Source organism: Periplaneta americana, chromosome 17 (genome assembly GCF_040183065.1).
Source record: "Periplaneta americana isolate PAMFEO1 chromosome 17, P.americana_PAMFEO1_priV1, whole genome shotgun sequence".
NCBI classification, from domain to species: domain Eukaryota; kingdom Metazoa; phylum Arthropoda; class Insecta; order Blattodea; family Blattidae; genus Periplaneta; species Periplaneta americana.
In genome coordinates, this window is record NC_091133.1 from 72,684,040 (window position 1) to 72,708,761 (window position 24,722).

At 36.5% G+C, this 24,722-nt stretch overlaps 1 protein-coding gene and 1 non-coding gene across 9 annotated transcripts in view; both read right to left on the bottom strand.

The window, feature by feature from the left end:
* Nucleotides 1-24,722, bottom strand: part of osp (myosin phosphatase Rho interacting protein outspread) — a 720,049-nt gene that overhangs the window by 139,923 nt on the left and 555,404 nt on the right. The window lies entirely within an intron of this gene.
* Nucleotides 5,717-5,788, bottom strand: TRNAY-GUA (transfer RNA tyrosine (anticodon GUA)). Its single transcript has one exon. It is a non-coding gene; the product is annotated as a tRNA-Tyr (tRNA).

The window sequence follows — 24,722 nt, forward strand, 5'->3', positions numbered from 1 at the left end:
ATATTATAAGCGAATACAATATAAGAAGTTTATCATGAAAATTTGTAAAAAAAAAAACTACATTCTCTAATTATGTAGTGGAATGAATGCGGTTTTTGTGTAATCTCTCCCCCCCCCCCTATAAATTCCCTTAATGTTCAGTGTCGGCTTCTTTTTAAGATTGCTGCCCATTTTTTTAATTTCTAGGTCCCTCGGATGGGCCTCCACATCATCAAATCATCGTAATCTGGGCCTCCTTTTCTTATTCCTCTTCTGTCTTCAAATCTTACTTAAAATATTTTTTATAAAAATACCGGAACCATATCAGGAGATTTAAATTTATATGTGAAATCCAGAAAACGACCATGTATCTTTTTTACTAAGTGTAGGCCTACTCATTTATTTCTTTTTCGCATCCTTAGAGGGAAATACTGTAAATTTAAAATTGGAATTCATTTCGACGTGACCACATGGTGGGATTCCTGTGAAATATAGTCGACACAACGTCAGACCTCCACTTATTGTTAGGGCAACGGACAAATACCCACGACCTAATCGGTATTCTAATCAAATCATGCTTTCTATGCATATTCAAAGTTGCGCCTTAATCTTTGTGTATACCAGGCCGGCTCGACATGGTTGTCTTACTATCGTAAATCTACGAAAAGGGAATACGAGACTTTCTTTCTTCTCTGAAAGAAGCCTTGCGAATGATTTGTATCACAGTTGAAAAAGCTATCGCCCTCGGACGGGTTTGAACCCGGGAACCTTGTGCCTAAGGTGAGCTGATGGCCACTTAAGCAGTCAGAAACATTATGGAGCTTCAAAAGAAAACGAGGCACTAAAAAATTTGCTTATATGTGAACATGTACAGCAGGAAGGCCAACCGAGCACTTGCAGCTGTCTGTTTGTCTTGTAGCTCTTGAGTACCCTTCGAAGCAAGCTGTCATCGTGCACGCATGGGTTCGTGGGTTCGCATTCAGATGCACCACCTGCACACGTTACTGCTACGCCCCTGTCGTCGCTAAACGTACGATGTCATAAATACCAAGTGATGAATTTCTTTCCCGTGCCTCAACACATGCAGTCTTTACGACTGCCAACCAGGCGTGTTCTCTTAATGTAAATCGGACATGTTTTCTCATACACTTAAACAGAAGTTTTTCATATCATCACAATTAACTGAGAATCCTCATCTATGTTTCTAATTATAGCAACTGAGACTACTCATCTACCGAGCCTGAGTTCGATTCCTCCTAGGAAATATAGGCTATCGGTATAGGGACGAGGTCTTTGAAGAAGAAGAAGAAGAAGAAGAAGAATAAGAATAAGAAGAAGAAGAAGAAGAAGAAGAAGGAGGAGGACGAGAAGAAGAAGTATAAGTGAAGGAGAAAAGTCCCAAAGATTGTCACGAAGGTAATACATGTTTTCTCATTATATTTTCATAACAATTTCTCTGTCACGCTCCGAATGATATTACTGCTTATGGACTATCATATTTTGAAAATATACACAAATAAAATACTGTAGTTTAATACGAAGGCATAATTTCGTTTTCTGGATTACATACAAGAGGAAATCTTTATAATCCTAAAAAGTAAGTTTGACTTTATTCATATACTTCATAGTCCGATGGCCGGTTTCTCCAAGTATTGTTAGAACATTTAACGACTGTTAAACCCTCAACAGTTTGTTAAATACAGTTTTTTCATGTCTTCAACACTAGTTTGGCTTAACAGATTGTTAACTGTTTGTTAATTTTAAATGTAGGATTTCAAGCAGTTAACTAATTTAACAAGCAGTTAAACATGGCGGATGACACCACAGCTGTTCAGACAAAAGTTGTGAAAATAATGTGTTATGTCTCTCTTTACGGAATGTTTAGTATCAATGCTTCAAAATACGCAGTGATTAAATAATAAAATGTTTCAGCGCTTTTTTAAAACGAAATCACATATAATTTCTACATGGACCTGAAGCAGAGAGAGTGAGTAGAGAATTTTATATGATAGGAATTCTCCTTGGGGTTTTGTGTACAGTTGACTACACACACATTCCTGTAATTATTGTCACCTGGTGGTCATGATGCTTAGATTTTTCTAAACAGAAATTCATATTTAGCATTACAACTATAACCTTACTTATAATAATTATTATTCAATAGTAGTCAATACAACTTTCATTTATCAACTCTCTGTACTATATGGATCATGGCCTACTGTAACAGGTTATGATTTTATACATGTTTCATGACTTACTCTAGAGTACAGAATTTAATAATAATTTCAGCCAAGAAGAAATTTACTTACATGTGCAAAATCATTACAAACTGCTGTTGAGTAGTTAGAATAGTATTAACATTAATAATTTGCAAGAGAGGAACCCTCCGTATGTAATTATTTAGTCAAAGAGGATAGAATCAGGCTAAAATCACAGTGAAAAGATGATCTGTGAAGTTAAAAAAACTCTGAAACTGTCGTTTAAGAATATTTTAACTTGCATATTAAAATACAAAAATTGGTAATGTCTACTTCTTTCGTCAGACATGAACTTCGGCTGAGCCACCGGCGTAGCTTGGACGGCAGGCACGTTCGCCTGCTGATTCGGAGTTGCACTCGGGCATAGGCTCGATTCCTATTTGGGTTGATTATACCTGGTTGGGTTTTATACGAGGTTTTGCCCAACTATAAGATAATCGCATGGCGAATCAGCCTCGTCTCGTCAAATACCATTTCGCTTTCACAAATTTCATCGATGCTAAATAATCTACTAGTTGATACAGCATCGTTAACCGATAAAAAAACTTCGGCGATACTCTTTCCTATATCAACACAATCCTTATGAGCCGCCACTGATTTCACTGAACAACACAACGTACAATAGCGTCAACTCTCACAATTCCACTTACCATGTCATGTCACCTATACTATTGCCTGTAAATGGAAAGGCTCACATTCTCCTGCAGACCAGACGACTTGACACATTAATATAAAAATATAGGTCCGCTTGTAACCCCCATAAAAGGTTAACCTGATCGGTGCTACACGGAATACAGAATTCCACGGCCGTGCACTACTGATATTTAGTTCAAGTCGAATCTACCAAGGAGACTTGAATTTAGTATCGGCGATCTGAATTATTTATTGTGGTCTCATTGTACTCCTCGGACGGCGGCAGTCAAACCCGATAACACGCGGCGAAGCAAAGAATACGGCAGGTGGTCAACTGGCTACCTATTAGTCTTCGTTGAAAATGTCATTGCAGGCCGCTGTGAGCATTCACATGTCAATATTAATTAATACAGCGTTTTCAATCCAGTTTCGTAATACATTTTTATAAAACTATGATGGTGATCTGTACGAACACCCGACGTTTCGGAGCTACGTATCGGTTCTCACCAGGAAACATAAGGAGAGGATAATATATTTGCTCATTCCGTTACCTACATGTTCTCCAGGACTACAGCTATTCTGAAGCGAGAAATAGTCGTAGCTTGTAATAATTTTAGTTCATTATACGTAGGCCTATATGCATGGCGGGTCAGTTGATGGAGCAACTGACTATGAAAGATCCGGAATGGTGACGGATTTTTTCTCGTTGCCAAACATCCACAAAGGCTCCGAGATCCACACAGCCTCTTGTCAATTTGAGTAACGGTTCTTTCCGGGGGTAAAAGACGGTCGGAGCGTGATGTCGATCACACCACTTCACTCCTCTGAGTGCCGAGGTTATAAAAGCATGGAGCTCTACCTCTAAGCCTCCAATGCGCCTTCATGCAAAGAGACACCTTTTCCTATAGAATATAGCGACGTTTACTTAAGATTAGTTGCTAAAAAGCTAATATGGCCGTCTTTTCACTCTTGCCAACTACCAAATATCACCAAATCGGAAAAATCACAATACTATGGACTAAAATAATAATAATAATAATAATAATAATAATAATAATAATAATAATAATAATAATAATAACAACCGGTATTAGGCTTTTATATTTATGATTTCTAGATCTAATTTGAAATGTAACTTGCGTGGCAATATGCAATTAATTGGTTTGACTAAATCGCTTATGACTCCTGAAACCTAACCTAAAAATTGTTTAACCACAGAAATAATTAGTATGAATTCCAAAAATCGAGTACCACTTTAAAATATATATAATTTATTATTACTGTATTCATTAACAATATTAATATTGTTAATTTACCTCTGTTTGAAATTCGGGCTGATATGTATAGATCCAGGAACAAAATTTCGGTCACCTGAATTTTCTAAGTTCAGTTATAATATACTGCGCATGCTCAGTAAGCATTGTACTTCTAATATTATCAGGCAGTACATCTACATCTGACTTGAAAATATGTGTCAGAGATAGAACGCTTAATTGTTTGCATACATCTTAAGTTTGATTAGTGAAACATGTTACTATTCATAGATGTATGCAACGGAGGGGGAAACGAACTGGCCACTCTACCCCAATATCTACTGGCTTAGTTATCTAATGAGTGATGCCTTATTGGCGTCACTTATGAGGTTCAAACCGTATTCGGACAGTTGACTAAACAACAATTACCAATTGCATTCAAATTTCAAATAACAATCCTTAGTAACTTTCGTTCCATGAACGTTGGCAGTTTCTTGAAAAACAAATGATGCTGATAGCACAACAGTAAAAGAAAATAACTGCCAGCTTTAGTATTTGTCAGTACAGAAATTCAAAATAAAGTTTGCAAAAGAAAGTTCAACCTGACAACTAAAAAATCACTAAAACCTACTAGCATATTAATGTAGTAATAGAGAAAAATGATTAGGGTTTGTCCTTATGGCATAAAGTAAGACGATCCGGACTATGTACGTACACACAATCACATTGAAATTATTCCTGAACCAAAAGTTGGTCTTCCATCCAGGCGACCCCGGTTCGATCCTCGGCCAGATCGTGATGGAATTTGTGGTGGACAAAGCAGACGTTGCATAGGGTTTTTTCTCGGGGTACTCCCGTTTCCCTTTATCATTTCACCAACACTCTCCACCTCCCTCTTATTTCACCATCTGCAATAGTAAATGAAGTCTTGGAGATAGTACGGGTTTCCAATGTTCATATAAGAAGGGACTGGGGCTCTGGGCCCCTGTGACTTACCACGCTACTCGTATGCGGACCTGGCTCTATTAGGGTCTGAGGCAGGATGGCACACCTGTCAGTGTCGGATTCACGAATGCCACCCAGACCACTTGTCGAACTTGGGACAACCATCGCATAGGCCTATATAGGGCGCACAATGGGCAAAACCGTGTCTAAGTGTACGGACCCGTCCCGAGGTAGGGCCCAGACCTCGTAAAGCCAGCCAGCCAGTCAATGCCAATGCTACGACTCTGTACAGTTTTAGCAATATTTCCTTTCGCAGTTCATGTTTTAATGGCCGTTGTATTGTCCCACAAAACTGTCTGAATAATGAACCAAAATTTCATCATGTTCTAATGCTAGATGATGTTGGTAAGTCAATTAAAGCAATTTTAAATAAAGGATGTCTAATTCGTATGGGTTTATTCATTAATTTATTTGTCGTACTGGTTCTTTTGAAATATTTGTAATTTTTACTACTACAATTAATGTTAAAAATAAACAAGAGGCTAATATAATTGTAATTAGATTTGTTGGTTGATTATATTATAATTTTATTAATGAATTTATTATTTCATTATACGATGAAAGAGTAATGGAACGGAGAAAAATTCTCTCCGGCACCGGGATTTGAACCCGGGCTTTCAGCTCTACGAGCTGATGCTTTATCCACTAAGCCACACCGGATACCCATCCCGGTGTCGGACAGAATCGTCTAAGTTTAAGTTCCAACTCTTGGGTTCCCTCTAGTGGCCGCCCTCTGCACTACGTTATAGATGTCTATGAACGTAGGACTGAAGTCCACACATGTGCTGAGGTGCATTCGTTATGAGTGACTAGTTGGCCGGGATACGACGGAATAAGCGCAGTCTTAAATCACGAAGTGATTTACGCATATCATATATATATTATTTTAATGTACCGAAGTACATATGATATTTCCATGCGGATATTCTGCGACATCATACGATGAAAGAGTAATGGAACGGAGAAAAATTCTCTCCGGCACCGGGATTTGAACCCGGGTTTTCAGCTCTACGCGCTGATGCTTTATCCACTAATCCCAGTGCCGGAGCGCTCGTAACGCGGCCAGGGGACATTTATATTACTCTCAGATATTCTCGTCGGAATGATCATCCTATACCGATCGAGACAATGAAAAAAAGTTAAGAAATCGCACATCTAAAAAGAAACTAAAATTAGCAACTTAAAATGTTGCAGGACATGCCCACAAAGATATAATAATGATAACGATAATAACGATAACAATAATAAACGCGTTAAAGCTTATCAACTGCGGAGGACACCCCTGAGATAAATGTCTTAATTCACAGCACTGGCCGCTTGTGGATTTACATGTCTCTGATATAGATATTACTTTAGTATAAAATAAACATTTCTTACCTACTCTAAAACGTCAACACACCTACGCTCCACAGAAATAAAATTAGCATTTTAAGGACATCTGGTTTGATGGGAACAGAAAACAGCAGTATCAATTCCAAGTGCTGTATCAGTACATCGCCGACCTCTTGTCCTGTAAATCATCGACAAAAAAATCAGAGCATAAATGTAACTGTACTTGTATGTGGTTTGCCTTGTCTGATATTACAGTTCTTACGAATGACTAACAAATATCTGTAGGATGAGGCCGTTAACTCTTGGACAGCGTTATTATGAATGAAGTCTACGCACTTTCTAATTCCCATTTTGCCTTGAAAACATGGACTGGGATGCCATTTTTGGTCTGATCATGCGTAAACTCTCTTCATGTGGTCATTCAATTCAATCACATGACCAAGTTATGGAGGTCGAGATCAATGTCGACTACAGATATGAAGTTTGCCTCCATTCAACGGTTTCCAGAGCGTCTGATCCCGGCAGAACTTGTCAAAGGAAAGGCAGAACTTGTCAAAGGAAAGGTAATTTGTGAAACTGTCTCAGTTATAAAAGGATACTATAATAAACATTACTCATGAGTCATGACTAATAATATTGCTTATGATAATAGCATCACACCTTCATAGAAGACAAAGAAATCAAACACCCCTTCACAAGTTGAGCAAGGATTAACAGTTTCATGTTACTGTCGTCTAAACTGCACGGAGAACACCATGGTTACATTTAATGAATACGTAGGTAGTGTAGGAGCAGAAGAGGTATTTCGAAGCTTCGAGTAGTCAAAATATCGCTACAATTATACTTACAAGATAATATAAAGCTTAATACTAGGCTTCGAAACTTCGGACCCAATAGAGCAGTTCAGTGGGAAATCAGCATAACGGCGTACTGAGTATAGTGGTAAAGCGTACAGTGGGTGGGAGTACTGTAGAATTAATTCCAACAAATGCGAAAAGAAAAACGCTCTGGATTTGAATGTTCTGGCGAATAATTTGGTTTTCATACAAACCTATTTTCAAACTATGTCTGAAACTATTACACGGTTAGAAACGTCAGAGCAAGAGATGCCGAACGCCATCAAATTAATTGAGGAAATGACACAGAGAATTAACGAGACACCAAGTACTCGGGTTACTGAACGTGTGAAACTAAAGTGGAAATCACTTTTATGTAAAAATAACGGATATGGAACATTGTGTAATATAAACAGCAAATTAGTGGATATAGAGTCACCCGAGAATAAAGGACAGTCTCTAAGAGACTGCAATGATGTTAGGTTTTTTCATTTTGCTCCCATCACGTCATTGCAATGTAGAGCGCAGCTGTACACAGTACAAACTGTGTTCAGCAGATAACCGAAAAAGATTTACGTTTGAGACACTGAGAATGTATCTTGCAGTACATTGCAATTCGGTACTGTAACTGCACTTCCTAAAGACGACCAATAGGATAAATGAAGAAATTAAAATTGCTACATGTTTATTTCCACCATTAACACTGTGTATAATTAAACACAAATGCTTATAAAAGACAGGAGTATAAATGCTTTTCACATTCTTTTGATATTGTCATTGTGTAATGTATATTTACTTTCAGAATGTACATATGTGTGTGTTTCCCCATACTACCGTACTCTACTCTAAACAGCAACGTTGTTACCTCAACATATCTCTACCTCTCACTACCTGCACCGAGTCAACAACCTTTAGTACATGCACAGTAAACTTATTGTATTGGGTCCCAAGTCTCGAAGCTTGCTTATTACATAGTATAATGTAATAGCCAACAGCACATTAAAAAACGAGGGTCATTGAAGTGACACAAACTTTCCCATATTTAAATAAAAAAAAAAAAATTGGCAAAAGTCACGCACTTTAACATAATGTGAATAAAAACGTTTATGCAAGTTTATTCAGGATGTCTGCAATAAACTCTGAGGAGGAACTCTTCAGTATATTTACGTTGCTTCTTTTAGGAGTTATGCACTCCTGTTTGAAGCGAATTGGGAAGCAGTGGATAGGGAAAAGGGGATGTGTTCTGATTGATGCTAACTTCACCTTTTCATTTTTACTTAACAAAATATCATGAAGAAAATCTTCAAATTTTATTTCAAGTGGCTCATCAATATGTGTTTTGGACTTCATACGATCAAATATATTTTTACTAACATTGTTATATTCCTTGTTCATCGTTTCTGAGTAAACTGACTCTTTGATACTGAGAATGAACAAAATCTTATCATTCATTGTTTAGTAGAAACTGCAGTATACAGACAGGCAGAATGCTCGAAACAGGCTACTGAAAATCTATTATTTGCAGCATTGTAATATTTCTTTCACATTTATCGTTTGTACAATGAGAAACCAAATAAGAAAGTAGAACATACCACAACACACAACAGACTACAACTAAACAGGAAGAAATGGACAGGCCAACCGTGCCAACTGTACTGTATAGCTGCAGTCGGAACGGATCCAACGTATAATTTGTGAAATTATGAAAGAAAAAATAATGTACTCTGAGAAAATCTCTCCCGACAGTTTTATCCACCAAAAATATCACTTTAACCCTGCTGATTCCGAACCACCCCCTCCCCCCCCCCACCTGTGACCAAATTTGTCAATGAGGATATTAAATGGAAATTCCTCCAATGCTTTCCAAAGACTCAGAAAATGTTACAATAAAATCTTAAAAGTCGAAAGTGGCACGATACAACTCACACGTATACTCAACAATTTTCATTTCCAACAGGTCTACAAAATGAACTCTATTACTGAACAATACTTTTTAATAAGTTATTTGACAATTGATGTGGAACTCTAGAAATAAAACAGACTCGAGTTCGATTACCTGCTGAGGAATGGACTTCATCTTCATTCCGTAAGATAAGGAATGAGTAGTGTACAATGACGCCTCCGGCCCAGATGGAAGTGCAGAGGATTTCGACGACCGCGGGCCCGACTTCGAATCCCGACGATAGCGTGATGGACAAAGTCAAGATTGTGAGGTTTTCTCCGGTGTTTACCTCTTCATTTCACCGACGTTCTCCAAAATTCTCCATTGATTATCAGCTCCGTTTCGAAAAATAGGACACCACTTGTGTTTGTGAGGCTCCAGATCCGCTGTTTGCCATAGTGGAAATTCATCGCGGCTTGTCGAAAGATTGGTAGGTGGCAGTGGTGTGGACGCTGGACAACATAGATTTGCAGAGAGGAACCTGGGTCCCTCGAGATCGCAACCTTGATGAGAACATCTGTACTGTCTATTGTAATTGGGGCTTTGCCCTGTTATAGACATAAATAAATAAATAAATATATATATAAGTAAATAAATAAACATTACGACTAGGTGGGTCTATGAGGTAGGGCAGATCACTACGAGAGGTATGGTATTCGGACTTGTTGCCTGGGTAGAAATATGTGGTATGGGGGATGGTGTGGCTTGCTTAGTAGGACAGTTCAATCGGCATGCAACTCCTTTCATAAGGAGTGCACAAAAGCCTACTTGGTCTGAAGTGTTTAGGGATGTTCCTTGTTGCGCCCTATAATTATCAAAACCAACATGTGTTCATAATACAGTGCGTTCGTAGCCCGACCGGACCACTAAAACATTCAAATTTGAAAACTGTACTTTCAATAACTGTTCCTTTTAAAATTATTCATGTTTATTTTTTATTTCTAACACTTATTCATATTATATTATTTAGGTTATGTTATAACGGTCCGGCCGAGCTACAAACGCACTGTATTATCCTCTCTTATCGGTAAGATTGCGCCACACCTCATGAAGAGGCAGTCACGTTAATGGTCTCGAAAACGTTACAACTGAAAACTGACAGGGTTGAGAAGCTCAGTCCTTGAATGTTTAACAGAATTAACATTTAAGAAGCCTGGCATGTCAATGTAAATATGGGATAAATTTCCTCCATAGCTGTTATACGACTACATAAAATGTGAAGATATAATAAATCTCACTTTGATTTTCGAGTGCCATAATACAAATCATGCACACTACATACAGATGTGAGGTACACACTTCACTCTGAATACAAATGAGTTTTGTCTGAGAACACAACTCCGGAACAAGTTACTTGTCTACAAAAGCCTCAATATAATATCGATCACGACTACAACGCTTTTGTTGACCAGATGGGGAAATAAAAGGGCCCTGCCTATTTATCGACCTTGTATACGGATAGACAATAACGCCACGATCTGCATTATATCATAAAATATGAAGTGTGAAATTACTTTAATATAGATTTCATCTCGCACCTTCACATATCCATCTAATAACTGTTATTACTGGGGTCACATAATTTCTTAATTTCTTATCGCTCGTTCTATTATAATGAAATATTGCATTGCGAGGCGAATGTCTGGCATACCAAGGACCTTCATCGAATATTGATATATTCAAAGATTGAATGTTTCTTAATTTCACTCGGAAGTCAAATAAGCCAATAAATGCATTATTACAGGCGTATTACACTAAGTGCAGGTGACTTATAAGCATATCAAAGATACACCCGACCAGCTGTGGTGTGCGCAACAGTCAAGGCGTGTAGTTTTAACGAGGTATGTAAGCCGTGGTTGTGGGTTCGAATTCCCTGCCAGGCACTAGATATCTGATCGCTGTGTATGGTTAAGACCTGTCATCATAGCAACTGGACACAGGAATGACACTACTTGTTCATCTAATAAGAGACCGAAGAAAAATCAAATTTAAACTTAGAATTTCGACGACGTGTATAAAATCATTATCGTGGGAGACTTGACATCCTAGCAACTGATCATCTAACAGCTGGTCGAATAAAAATCAAATTTGAAGTAACATAAATTTCGACTACCAGAGTGGGTAAGAAATTGGTCAACAGTATGGATGATTGTCCAGTCTCAACATGCTGACGTGTGAAGTTTGCAGCATACATTTAAGTCATAGGAGATTTGCTGTGTACCATATAGTATAGTCCGGATCAGCTTATTTAATACCCTAAGGGTGAAACCTAACCATTTTCCCCCATTACTACATATGCTAGTGGATTAAAATGATTTTCTAGTTTGAAGCTTGAATTTTCTTTTGCCAACTTTGTTTCGAACTTCGGTACTAAGAAATACTACAACTGGTAGTGGTAGTGATTTTCTAACTGTTATGTTGGCAGCAGTGACAGCAGTTGTCGGTAGTGCAAATTCAGAAAATTCAAATTATTCTAGATTTTTGTGCATATTACTGGAAGCTAGTGAAATTTGAACATACTAATATAATTAATTAGTATTAATATTAACACATTATTCTATGTGTTACGTTGCGGTTACAATTCAATACTATGGTCAGATAAGTGTAAATAAATATACTCGTAACATACGGTGTAATACATGCACTTGGGTGATCGATAGAAATGCCATTTCACATTTTAATTAATTTCTTTCGTGTTTAGATTTGTATTATAATAATGTCAAAGAGAGAAAATAGCATGGCAGTGACTCCTCCAAGAAAGAAAACGTGTGCCATTCAGAGTACGGTTCAGGAATCTATAGTTCATATGCATAATGAACTGAAGAAAGCAGATAATGAAGAAGGAATTATGCTCACGGAGACAGCAATTATAACTAGAATAACAAAATTATTAGAACTACCTACGTATTCTTAAGCAAACATTTCGAAGTGGGATTCGGTTTTCGGGGTTTGTACTAATCATTTCATGTGATCAAACAAAATACATTTTTAGGTTAGGTCTCGTAAATCGTAAACTGTTTAGTCAATGCAATGAATTTCATGTTGTCAGACAAAATACATTTTAATATTAGATCATATTAATCTACTAATTACTAATGTGCGAGAAGTCAAGGAGGAAAATATAGGCCTACTCTTTCACAAATTATTGAATCATTTAGAAAACACCTCACAACATAAAGATGAAATGTGGTAAATAAGTAAATAAGCAAGACATCATTACTGTTAACACTTTATAATAATAATAATAATAATAATAATAATAATAATAATAATAATAATAATAATTATTATTATTATTATTATTATTATTATTATAGTACATGGCATTGTTATTTTACCCTCTTTAGTGATATCTGGTATTAGTTCGCAAAACTGAAGAGACGGCCAAATTAGCCTTTTAGGAACTGCACTTATGTGATCCTCACTATAGTAGATGGAAGAAAGATCATATAGAGGCTGCGGGTAAACTCCGACAGAGTTCACAGACATCCACCCTCACCACCAGTCATCATTATTGTGGTCACCATCACCGTCGCCACAGTCACAGTCATCACCACCATCACCTTGGGCCGTTATTAGCACTCGCGAGGCCCGGTGCAAAGCATCGAAGCAAGGATCCATTTCTTTCAAATTTTAGAAAGATATGGGAAAGAGGAGACATTTTTAATATCTCAATATCACTTTGTGAATTTGTAAAAAAGTTTTTTTTTATTTTTATTTATATTTTTAAAACACTGATTCAAATTTGCGAAGTTGAGTCCTTTCTTTAGACATTTTAAAGACACTAGCACATTTTGAGTTCTAGGTTCTAAAAAATACCTACTTTTTATTAAAGCAGTAACTGAAAACTCAAGACAGCGAGGTCAAATATAATCATCCTAAACACTGGAACAAAGTCTCGGAGAAAAGGGCGATGTAAACGCGCCAGAATTTCAGCAAAACAATTCATAAACTTCGTCACAATAGTTTTATCACCAAAATACTGTTCACCAGCACCAATCTCACAGCCATCGTAACGTTTTCATAGTCACCACAGTCGTCAACATCAAAGCCATCCTCAAACTGTCAATGTCGTCGCTGCCATCATGAATTCCGAACAGACATTCATGGTGTAAATTGGTCTTTAAATGAAAACCCTACTGAATTTTAGTAAATGATCTCATTAGAAGCATATTCTGGAATTCCTGCAACTTGTCAGACTATTACCTCATTACAGTTTAGAATGTGTTAACCGAATTTCAACATTGCCAGAATTTACGAACAGATATTTTTTTTTTTTTATTATATTGACCCTCCAGCTGTACACGTTTTATTTTGCTAAATGTGAAAAATATCCAGCAATTCGATATTATGGCGATATGATCTACACTTTTTCCATCTGAACAAGCGTCTTAATCAATGCTATGATCCAGATACAAGAGCAGGAAATGATTTATTTACATTAACCAGATCAGCGATTTGATAAAGCCTTCAGAACAATTATTACTGTATCGGAACCCCCTCCTGGCGACCGGAGTAGAGAAAGTGAAATGCAGTTTGGTATTTACAAACTACTTGTCATGGGAATGAAGAATCATAAGCCCCAGATGCCCGAGGGACCTGGAATACCATTCAGCATGTCAATGTTCTTTTGTCATGCATGGTTCGCGGTAGTAAGAATTGCTTCAACAACGCATTATCCTGCCCCCGGGCTAAAAGGCTTCAATGCTTGATAAAATCGCAATGAATACAGACTTGATAACTATGAGCGTAGGTTGAGGGTCCGTTTTGAGGTACTTTACAACATGTGTTTTCAGTTTACAAGAGAACAATGCACATGCGACCTCAGGACCTCACGAAAGCAAACCAGACACGTTCATTGCATGACTATCGCGCTAAATAGCGGTGTGTTCTATCGATGGTTTCACAACCAGAAGTCAATAGGCCCTTTCTATTAACAAGACTCCTCGCAGCTATCATTTTCCACTTCTTCAAACGAAAGTTCTCAGGCGAAGATTTTGCTGTGCCAGTTGGCGTAATAATGTGGCAATTAGTAGACAGAAAAAGGTGCACCGTTAGTTGAACGGCGGAGTGCCGACTTTCCAAGCCGGAATCTCGGTTTCAAAACCGGCAATACTACCACTCGAATTATAATAATACTGTATAATCATGGAAGTAAGGAATAGAAAAATGTTATGTTTTATTTAACGACGCTCGCAACTGCCGAGGTTATATCAGCGTCGCCGGTGTGCCGGAATTTTGTCCCGCAGGAGTTCTTTTACATGCCAGTAAATCTACTGACATGAGCCTGTCGCATTTAAGCACACTTAAATGCCATCGACCTCGCCCGGGATTGAACCCGCAACCTTGAGCATAAAAGGCCAGCGCTATACCAACTGCGCCAACCAGATCGACAGTAAGGAATAGACTGGAGTGATAATTTTAGTGGACAAGATAGTAGGTTGAGGGTTTGTTTTGAGGTTCTCTCATTTTCGTCTAATTTTTCCTCAATATTCCCAATTTCATCCTACTCTCGTCTTCATTTAATTAAGAAAATATGGTTTCAAAGTAAAGTCTCCTAGAACTACTACTCTGTGTATTCTACCATGTTTATTAGTCCCCCCTGAGGGAGGGGGCATGGATGGGGACTGATTTGCACGTAGGTCGCTTGGGTTAGCGCATTGTAATACCAGGAATGGAATTATGACGTGCCTCAAGGCCCCCCGCACTAAGAATTTCCCTGTGGACAGCCCCCGAACTCCCCTACAGCCTGCAGAATACTTTTTAACTTTCCACGTAGGCATTACCGCGGTTCTTCAAATCCGGACCCATGAGCAACCACGAGCCCAAGAGAGAGCTCACGATACATAACACTACCACCAGCAACGATGACCACACACCACGGGGTCCAAATTCGGTAACGGTTCGCAGCCGTCTCTACACCGGAGCAAGTCCGAAATATGGGAAAGAAACGGAGAGGATGAAAGACGGAAAGTGTAATTATAACGTCGAAATAAATCCGAGGTCCAACACCGAAAGTTATCCTGCAATTCTGCTTCAATAGTTTGAGGGAAAATCTCGGAAAAAATCTCAACCAGGTAACTTGTCCCAACCAGGATTTGAACCCGGGACCGCTCGTTTCAAGGTCATACATGCTAACCGTTACTCCATAGCGATGGACAATCACTACTATTCTTAGCCGACGATGACTCTCGATGGACAGTAACTAATGGCGGATCCCTCGCTATGGAATGATCATCTCAGTCGAGTAACAAACTCCGGCGCGGTTTTCGCTTTTTTAAAGTTCGAGCACAAACATCAATCACATGTTAAGTCCGCCATGAAGTTTTGAAGATAAAAATACATATAACAGAGACGTAAATTACCTCACTGAAAGTTATTGCTAGGGCTAAGGTTTAGGATTTTTAAATAATAAAAGTTAGAAATGGTGTTTGCGTTATTATTGCATCGCTATCATTCTTCTATCGTAGTCATCCGAACATCGTCAAATTCATAATAACTATATTACAATTTCAAGTACAAACCTATATAAAGCACCCAAACAGCTAGCAAGAATTTTTTTACTTGGTTATTTAACGACGCTGTATCAACTACGAGATTATTTAGAGTCGATGAGATTGGTGATAGTGAGATATTTGGCAAGATGAGGCCGAGGATTCGCCATAGATTACCTGATATTTGCCTTATGGTTGGGCAAAATATCGAAAAAAAACCATTCAGGTAATCAGCCCAAGGGAGAATCGAACCCGCGTCCGAACGCAACTCCGGATCGGCAGGCAAGCACCTTAGCGGACTGAGCTACACCGGTGGCAGCAAGAAGTTCCCGTTAGGAAGAATATGGAGACAAAAAATTAATTTCAATGTAGGCCTACTCCACACTCGCGTCAGCTTTACCTACAAAAAGAAATATCCCGATTTGATTTCGTCGAAAGAGTCTCACAGTTAAGTAAAATAACAAAAGTACGGTACGTAATTTAGTAGGAACATTACAAAGGATATAGCCAAAATTTTAATTTTTGCACTGTAATTAGATTACGGATATTAGGTCTATGACTAAACATTTTACATGAGTCACCAAACATTTTTAACCTAAGCATTGCACTTAGCCAGTCCTCAGTCTGGTGAAGTGGGAAGGAAAATGTTACAATGTTATGAAAGTTGAGTCTCTGTGATGGAGTTTTCATCGTCTTAGTGTGAGAGTTTACGTTATCTGGATGTGATTTTTATATGACCGTTCCGGATTTTTCCGTTCGCGCCCTGCTGGTGTTCGGGGAGTTGTATGTGTTATCTGGTGACCGTTATTGTCTCTGCGATATCTCTGGGAGTGAACAGCCTCTCCTAGGGTCACTCATCTCATCTCCTGAACTTGCCTGTACACCTACATGCGTATGAACAATCGTATACCTCCTCTGTACATACTTTAACACATACGATGCAAAATATCACAAATGAATTAGCAGATGACCTAACATAACTTACAGCCAGAACTAGTTCCTAGCAAGGCTGTCTGTACCTTTCTCTTGTCACAAACACATAGCAGATCGTAACAGCGAAAAAGTAAGCTGAAAAATAAGTAAAGAAATTTATATAGGCCTATTTATTTCAAACACTATACTACAGGACAACCGGTTAAAAATACCATATTCTTATAAGTTAATATTTATTTGATAACGTAGGCGAATAATGAATACCGAACTCCTAAGAAGAGTTGTCCTTGCAAAATTGCAACACAAAAGTTTACGAATTATCATAGAATATTACTTGAACTGCAAATGGCAAACAAATATGCTTGTAGCCTACTCGTAGCTGTACCTACATAACTACGTTGAGACTTATTCGTTATAAATTTTAAAAAGTGTACAATTTAAATACGCTTACATATAAACACATACATGTTTGCTGTCTAAGAAAGTGTTCTTCGCCCACAACAAAAGTCTTCAAATTCAAATCATGTTTCAACTTAATGCATGTAATTTACGCAATATGATGCCCACCCGAATATACGATACAAGGCGATGCCAAGAAAACCATACCTAATACACAACTTCATGTAAATTAAACGTTATACAGCATTTTCATCTTCCATGTTTTGGATCAAGTTAAAAAATAATTCTGTCCGATGTTCGACGTGATTAAATTGTAAATTAAAACATAAACAGCATCAATTAAATCCACTGCCTCTTTATCTATAGCTAGTTAATTGACAAGCAATAATTCTCTCTTGGGTCGTAACATAAAATATGCACATGTTTTAGTAGAAATGACTGAATCGAACATGAAAACGTGCACGCAACATTTGTTCCACCTTTATCAAGATGATGATAATGATGATCATTTATTATTATTATTATTATTATTATTATTATTATTATTATTATTATTATTATTATTAAAGTCACGGAGTACACATGTAGCCAATTATTCCTTAATTTGAGCCATTCTTCGATCTAATCGTTTCAACATTATTTTGATCATTGTTCACTTTTTCTGCATACTGCATGCATTTCTCGGTTTTCCTGTACTCTACCGCCAATTAAGTATTGGCCCTTATATCTTCATTTCGTAACTGATCTCGCAGTATGCAACACCATTTCTTTATAAACTTAATATCTATCACTACTGCTATTTAGGTTTTCCGAATTAGTGATATAAGTGAGAAATTCTTAACCCCCTGATACCTCCTTTCATCATCTATCGGTAGCGGAATGCTTTTCAGAGACATGTAGATCCACAGATGACTGACAGCGTTGCTTCTTATCTGATGCAACAGCCTGATTCGGGTAAGATCGTCTTTACCATTCCTTTTCAAACTGTCAACGACTGCTGTCTTCCAATATCTAATTCCAGCCACTTGAAGATCCTGTTATACGCTATCCAGCTATCTCAATGAAGGCCTTCTTCTTCTTGCAAAATGGAAAGGGACTAAATTGCGTCCTTTTGGTAGACATGAATCAAGGAAGTAAGTTAGACATAAAAGTCTAATATCAATGTCGTCTTTTGTGAACGGGTTTTGGAAAAGCAATAGTTTTAGTTGAAAAAAAAATTATGGTTTATTTAACGACACTCGAAACTGCAGAGGTTATATTAGCGTCGCCGGTGTGCCGGAATTTTGTCCCGCAGGAGTTCTTTTACATGCCAGTAAACACACTTAAATGCCATCGACCTAAGTCGGGATCGAACCCGCAATCTCGAGCACAGAAGGCCAACTGACTACGCTACAGAGGCCGACGTTTTAATTGAATTTTGGAATACGTACTCCAGGCAAACTGGAGACAAAGGGCAGGTAAGTTGGGAGATTTTGTAGATAAAATACCAACAAATATGTCAGTTATTTACTTGTTGCGTAAAATTTACAGTTTCGTCGTAATTTCATTGAAGATCGGAAACAAAGTGTGTGATAGGAAGACGTGGCGACAATGCATTCAGTGATGGTAAAAGCAAATCGGAAACAAGACTGGAGCTTGAAAGAGGAAATACACAGCCACCAATGTCCCTCTATAGTTCTATACTGTGGGAGGTTACCGAACCTTTTGTGTAGTTATGTATACAATTTTGCGACTCAACCGCTGTTATGTGAACACGTGCTGCAATGTTGCCATCTGTTAGCTTTCATTTGTATGATATTTCAAAATCTGTTCACAAAGACCACAATCATACTCGTATTAGAATTTTATGTTTAACTGCCCTCCCTGATTCATCTCTCAAAACTGCCCTATTTAGTCCTCATCCACTCGACAGAAGTTTACTTTCTTGCTTAGTCTGCTGTCATTCATTCGATATAGTGTCATCTTATTACAGTGGCATTAATTGTTTTTATTAAGTCTGCGTTCTTGAGTAGGGTATATAAATCTTGGGTATACCCGACTCGCCATACCCCTGAACCTTGTAAAGGGCCAAATATTTTCCTCGGGATCTTTCTTTCGGAAATGAGCAGCTTATTCTCAGAAGATTTTGTGTGTCCAGCTTTATTCACCTTGCATAGAACTAATATTGGTTTGGTTAAAATTTTATCAAGTTTGTTCATGGTATTATTGCTAAGGAAAAGGGATTTCAGCGGCCGTTTCAGTCCATAATAATGCTTATGTCCTATTATTATTATTATTATTATTATACATCTTGATTACACAACTTTTAACACTATATCACTTCGGACAACGTATTAGTGTCTTTCACGTGTTAAATTTTATGTTACCTTGTTAACATGTTTCAGCCTGTTATTGGCCATCTTCAGAACTGGTTGTTGCTGGTCTTGGCGCCTTTTGTTTTGTTTCCTGTGGGGGTGTGTTTGTGTAATGTAGAGTCAAAGAGTGTGCGTGTTCTGAAATTGAGTTGTGTGTTGAGAATTTTATTTCATTTGGATGTGTTTTTGTGTGTATATTTCGTACTGTTCTAGTGTGTTTAGTTTCTGGCTTTTTGGTTGGGTGTGTAGAATTTCCATGTCTGTGTTGATGTTTCTGTACGTGTGATTAGCATTTGTGATGTGTTCTGCATATGTGGAAGTGATTTGTGATTTGATTACGGCTGTGATGTGTTCTTTGTAACGTGTTTGAAATCATCTGCCTGTCTGTCTGATGTAGTAGTTGTTGCAGGTGTTACATTTATTACATTTGTTACATATTATTATTATTATTATTATTATTATTATTATTATTATTATTATTATTGAATTATAATTAATCTCAGGTGTAATTTGTGACAACTTACCGCAGCTCCTAATAAAAATGTTCACTCACTAGCTTCAAGAATACATATTACATAAACTATTGTGTATCAGCAGCAAATTCTAAAATATCAGGTAAAAGGCAAAAACATTTCACCTAAATTACGGGTTAGAATGCCGCCATCAATGTGATGTAAAGAGTTGTCTTAGAGATCCTGGATTAGTCTAGTACTAGCTCAAGAAGAAGTCCAGATATGGATTTAGACCAAGGTTCACAGAGTTGTATAGTAAGGAGAGCAGAATAAACTGACAAGTAGCGGGGCTCACCTGTCATGTGATTAACACGGTGCAAGACATCTTAAAACAACACAAACGCATTGCAGTTCTTCACTTGAGGACACTATCAGAATAAGCAGTTATGAATACTAAAAACCTTAAGATAACATGTTATTTGAGACTATTCCGTGTGTTTTTTAAGGAAACTGATCACAGTTTTGCCTAGACTGGTAATTGATATAGCTACCAAAACATTCAATAATATAAATTACCGACCGTTTGAGGCAAGGAAATAACTCCTGGCAAAGAATTCATAACAAAAGAACGATCTAAAACTGGTCGAATAATTTCCCTTGAGGAATATCTGATCAGAGCAATAACGATTTCACAGAATCAGATATGACAGTAATTAAGAAACATTTTACCAGCGACTTCGCTAGGCAACGAGCAGCTTCGTTACGGTTGGCGATGCGCAGATGTCTGCTTATAAGGCAAGATAACGTTCCTTGACTAAGCCAATGAGATGTAGGCCCAAGTCTTGGTGACAAGGATGAAAGTTTCCTACTCTTCCCGGAATTTGAACCCGGTTCGTCTGGTTTGTGAGTCAATCCGAAGTCTGTTGTGCAATCAAACACTTTTCTTATGTAAAGAATGGGAGGATTACGGAGATAGCAGAGAAGGAAATTTGAATAAGAAAACGCGATAACTATTTAAACTTATACTTATCGGTAATTAAATATTCAATATAATAATCTTAATCAATATTACCTAGGTCTATTATATAAAGTGTTCAATTACATTTGAGAATGACAATATACATATGTGTGGCAAATGTAAAATCTTATTCTTCATTTAGTATGTTTATGTATACTGTAGGCTATGGTACCGTTGGTTTGTTTGTTTTTGTTTTTATTCTTATTCTTTTTAAACTTTATGTGTAATTACATTTAACAGTTTAATCACAGTTGTGATTATTATTATTATTATTATTATTATTATTATTATTATTATTATTATTAGCCTATTATTTCATTTATTATTTCTTTTTCTTCTATCCAGTTTTCATTCTTGGTCACACCCGACCTCAAGCATCTTGCTTTTTCGGGTGTGACCCAGTTATACTGTATTTATACAATAAATTGTAATATGTAGGCAATTACTATGAGATTGGTAATCAATTTAGAATTTTGAAGAATTACCATATACGAGTATTACAATAGTATTGTAAAATATTTGTTATTGATGTAATTTTTGCTTGCAATAAAATCTTTGTCATATGTAATATTACACATTAATAAATAATAATCATTTCAAAATGCCAAACGAATGACAATATACATATGTGTGGCATATTACACATTAATAAACTATAGTCATTTCAAAATGCTAAACGAATGACAATATACATATGTGTGGCATATTACAGATTAATAAATAATAGTCATTTCAAAATGCCAAACGAATGACAATATACATATGTGTGGCATATTACACATTAATAAATAATAGTCATTTCAAAATGCCAAACGAATGACAATATACATATGTGTGGCATATTACACATTAATAAATAATAGTCATTTCAAAATGCCAAACGAATGACAATATACATATGTGTGGCATATTACACATTAATAAATAATAGTCATTTCAAAATGCGAAACGAGTGACAATATACATATGTGTGGCATATTACACATTAATAAATAACAGTCTTTCAAAATGCCAAACGTATGACAATATACATATGTGTGGCATATTACACATTAATAAATAACAGTAATTTCAAAATGTCAAACGAATGACAATATACATATGTGTGGCATATTACACATTAATAAATAATAGTCACTTCAAAATGCCAAATGAATGACAATATACATATGTGTGCAATATTACACATTAATAAATAATAGTCATTTCAAAATGCTAAACGAGTGACAATATACATATGTGTGGCATATTACACATTAATAAATAACAGTCATTTCAAAATGCCAAACGTATGACAATATACATATGTGTGGCATATTACACATTAATAAATAACAGTAATTTCAAAATGTCAAACGAATGACAATATACATATGTGTGGCATATTACACATTAATAAATAATAGTCACTTCAAAATGCCAAATGAATGACAATATACATATGTGTGCAATATTACACATTAATAAATAATAGTCATTTCAAAATGCTAAACGAGTGACAATATACATATGTGTGGCATATTACACATTAATAAATAATAGTCAATTCAAAATGCTAAACGAGTGACAATATACATATGTGTGGCATATTACACGTTAATAAATAATAGTCATTTCAAAATGCTAAACGAGTGACAATATACATATGTGTGGCATATTACACATTAATAAATAATAGTCATTTCAAAATTCTAAACGAGTGACAATATACATATGTGTGGCATATTACACATTAATAAATAACAGTAATTTCAAAATGTCAAACGAATGACAATATACACATGTGTGGCTTATTACACATTAATAAATAATAGTCATTTCAAAATGCCAAACGAATGACAATATACATATGTGTGGCTTATTACACATTAATAAATAATAGTCATTTCAAAATGCTAAACGAGTGACAATATACATATGTGTGGCATATTACACATTAATAAATAATAGTCAATTCAAAATGCTAAACGAGTGACAATATACATATGTGTGGCATATTACACGTTAATAAATAATAGTCATTTCAAAATGCTAAACGAATGACAATATACATATGTGTGGCATATTACATATTAATAAATAATAGTCCTTTCAAAATGCAAACGAATGACAATATACATATGTGTGGCATATTACACATTAATAAATAATAGTCATTTCAAAATGCCAAACACTTTTGAAGGTAATTCTTTGTGCCTACTCAATAATTTACTGAAATGGATATGTCGGATTTCTGAAATTCACGATTCATTTATTTTCGGCTAGGATAATGCATCGATCTCGCCAAAGACTTGAATCCTGGGACAAAATAACAATTACATCACCGAAGACAGCTGGGACATTGCAGTGAGAATAAAGAAACATACACGCCCAGGATAGGGATTCAAACCCACTTAAGTTGGGTTAGAGCTGCGACTTGACACAGGTCGTTTTATTTTGAGCAGAAAGGGTGGATGGTATGAACTACTTAAGTACTGATCTCATTACACAGAGGCCTAAATGTCACTTGGCAAAAGTTCCGACTCGCACCAGCGCGATGTCTTCATTTAAATGCGATCCTAAAACTATTGTTTGCGTAGAGCGGCCTATTAGCTGAAAAAGAGTTTGAGAAGGTTCATGCTAATTGTGTCGTAAGTCTGCTCTCTTTTAAATATGTTAGTGGTTCTTGTCCTAGAAAAGCGAAGGTCTCGTACCAGGAATTAAAGCTCATCGCACATAAACAGTTTTGGAGGCTGTAAGAGAAACAATCAGTGTCAAATTTGCCTCGCAACATAAAAAGGTAAGGCCGAATGAAATTTGTTGCAGGCAACTGGCAGCGCGTTACATTAGGTAGCTAAGGTCTGTGCTGCCTTGAACACTTGCAGACCGGTTAAAAGATTAATAACACAGCCATCAAACAAATAATTAACTTGTCTACTAAATTACTAATCGGTTTAGACTCGTAGTTTGTAGCGTAGTAAGAGATTAAAATAAACCGAAATAATCCCTTTTAAGGTGGTAAAATGAACTAAATACTTGACATTCTCCACTCTTGGTTTTGGAGCTGTAACATTTCCTTGAGGTTATAATAAGAGAGAGATCGTTAATAAATAGATCGTGTCATATTTAATACCAGCCAGCAGCACGGACCTGTTTCCTTTGTTCGCGCTGGGTCAGGTGTTCAAACAATTCTTCAAATCTTTGGTTTTGTTCTTACTCAACAAAATAAATCAATAGCTGCATGTGAAAGGTGTCATTATTTGTGTTACGACTGCGTCATAAATAAAGCTTTTGTCTTGAATAGCAGTTGCTTCGAGAGTTTATCACTGACCCACTCTGTTGCCGGCACAAGGAGGAGCTGTCTGCGAACGAACATTCTGTATCTGTTTCATTACACAAATAGGCCATTTAATTAACGTAATATAACACCATTGTATTATTTATTCTACAGGAGACGATTTTTCACTTTCAATATAAGTTTTTCCTAAATGTTTTTCGCCATTTTTCCATGTGATACCTCTGTCAGCAAATAAACAAACAAACAAATAAATAAATACATAAATAAATAAATAAATAAATAAATAAATAAATAAATAAATAAATAAATAAATAAATAAGTAAATAAATAAATAAATAAATAAACAAAACTGCACTAGAATATGACTTCGGGCAGAACCTGTGACAGGCAAAATGCAGTGGTTTATGTTTATTTCTAACGCATAGCTTTGTTTTTATTATTATTACTATGACCATCACTTTGTATTTCATTATACCACTATACCAACTTCGATGATGAATTATGACTTCTAAATATTTTATATTATTCAGAAACACACAATCAAAAAAACTGTGGGA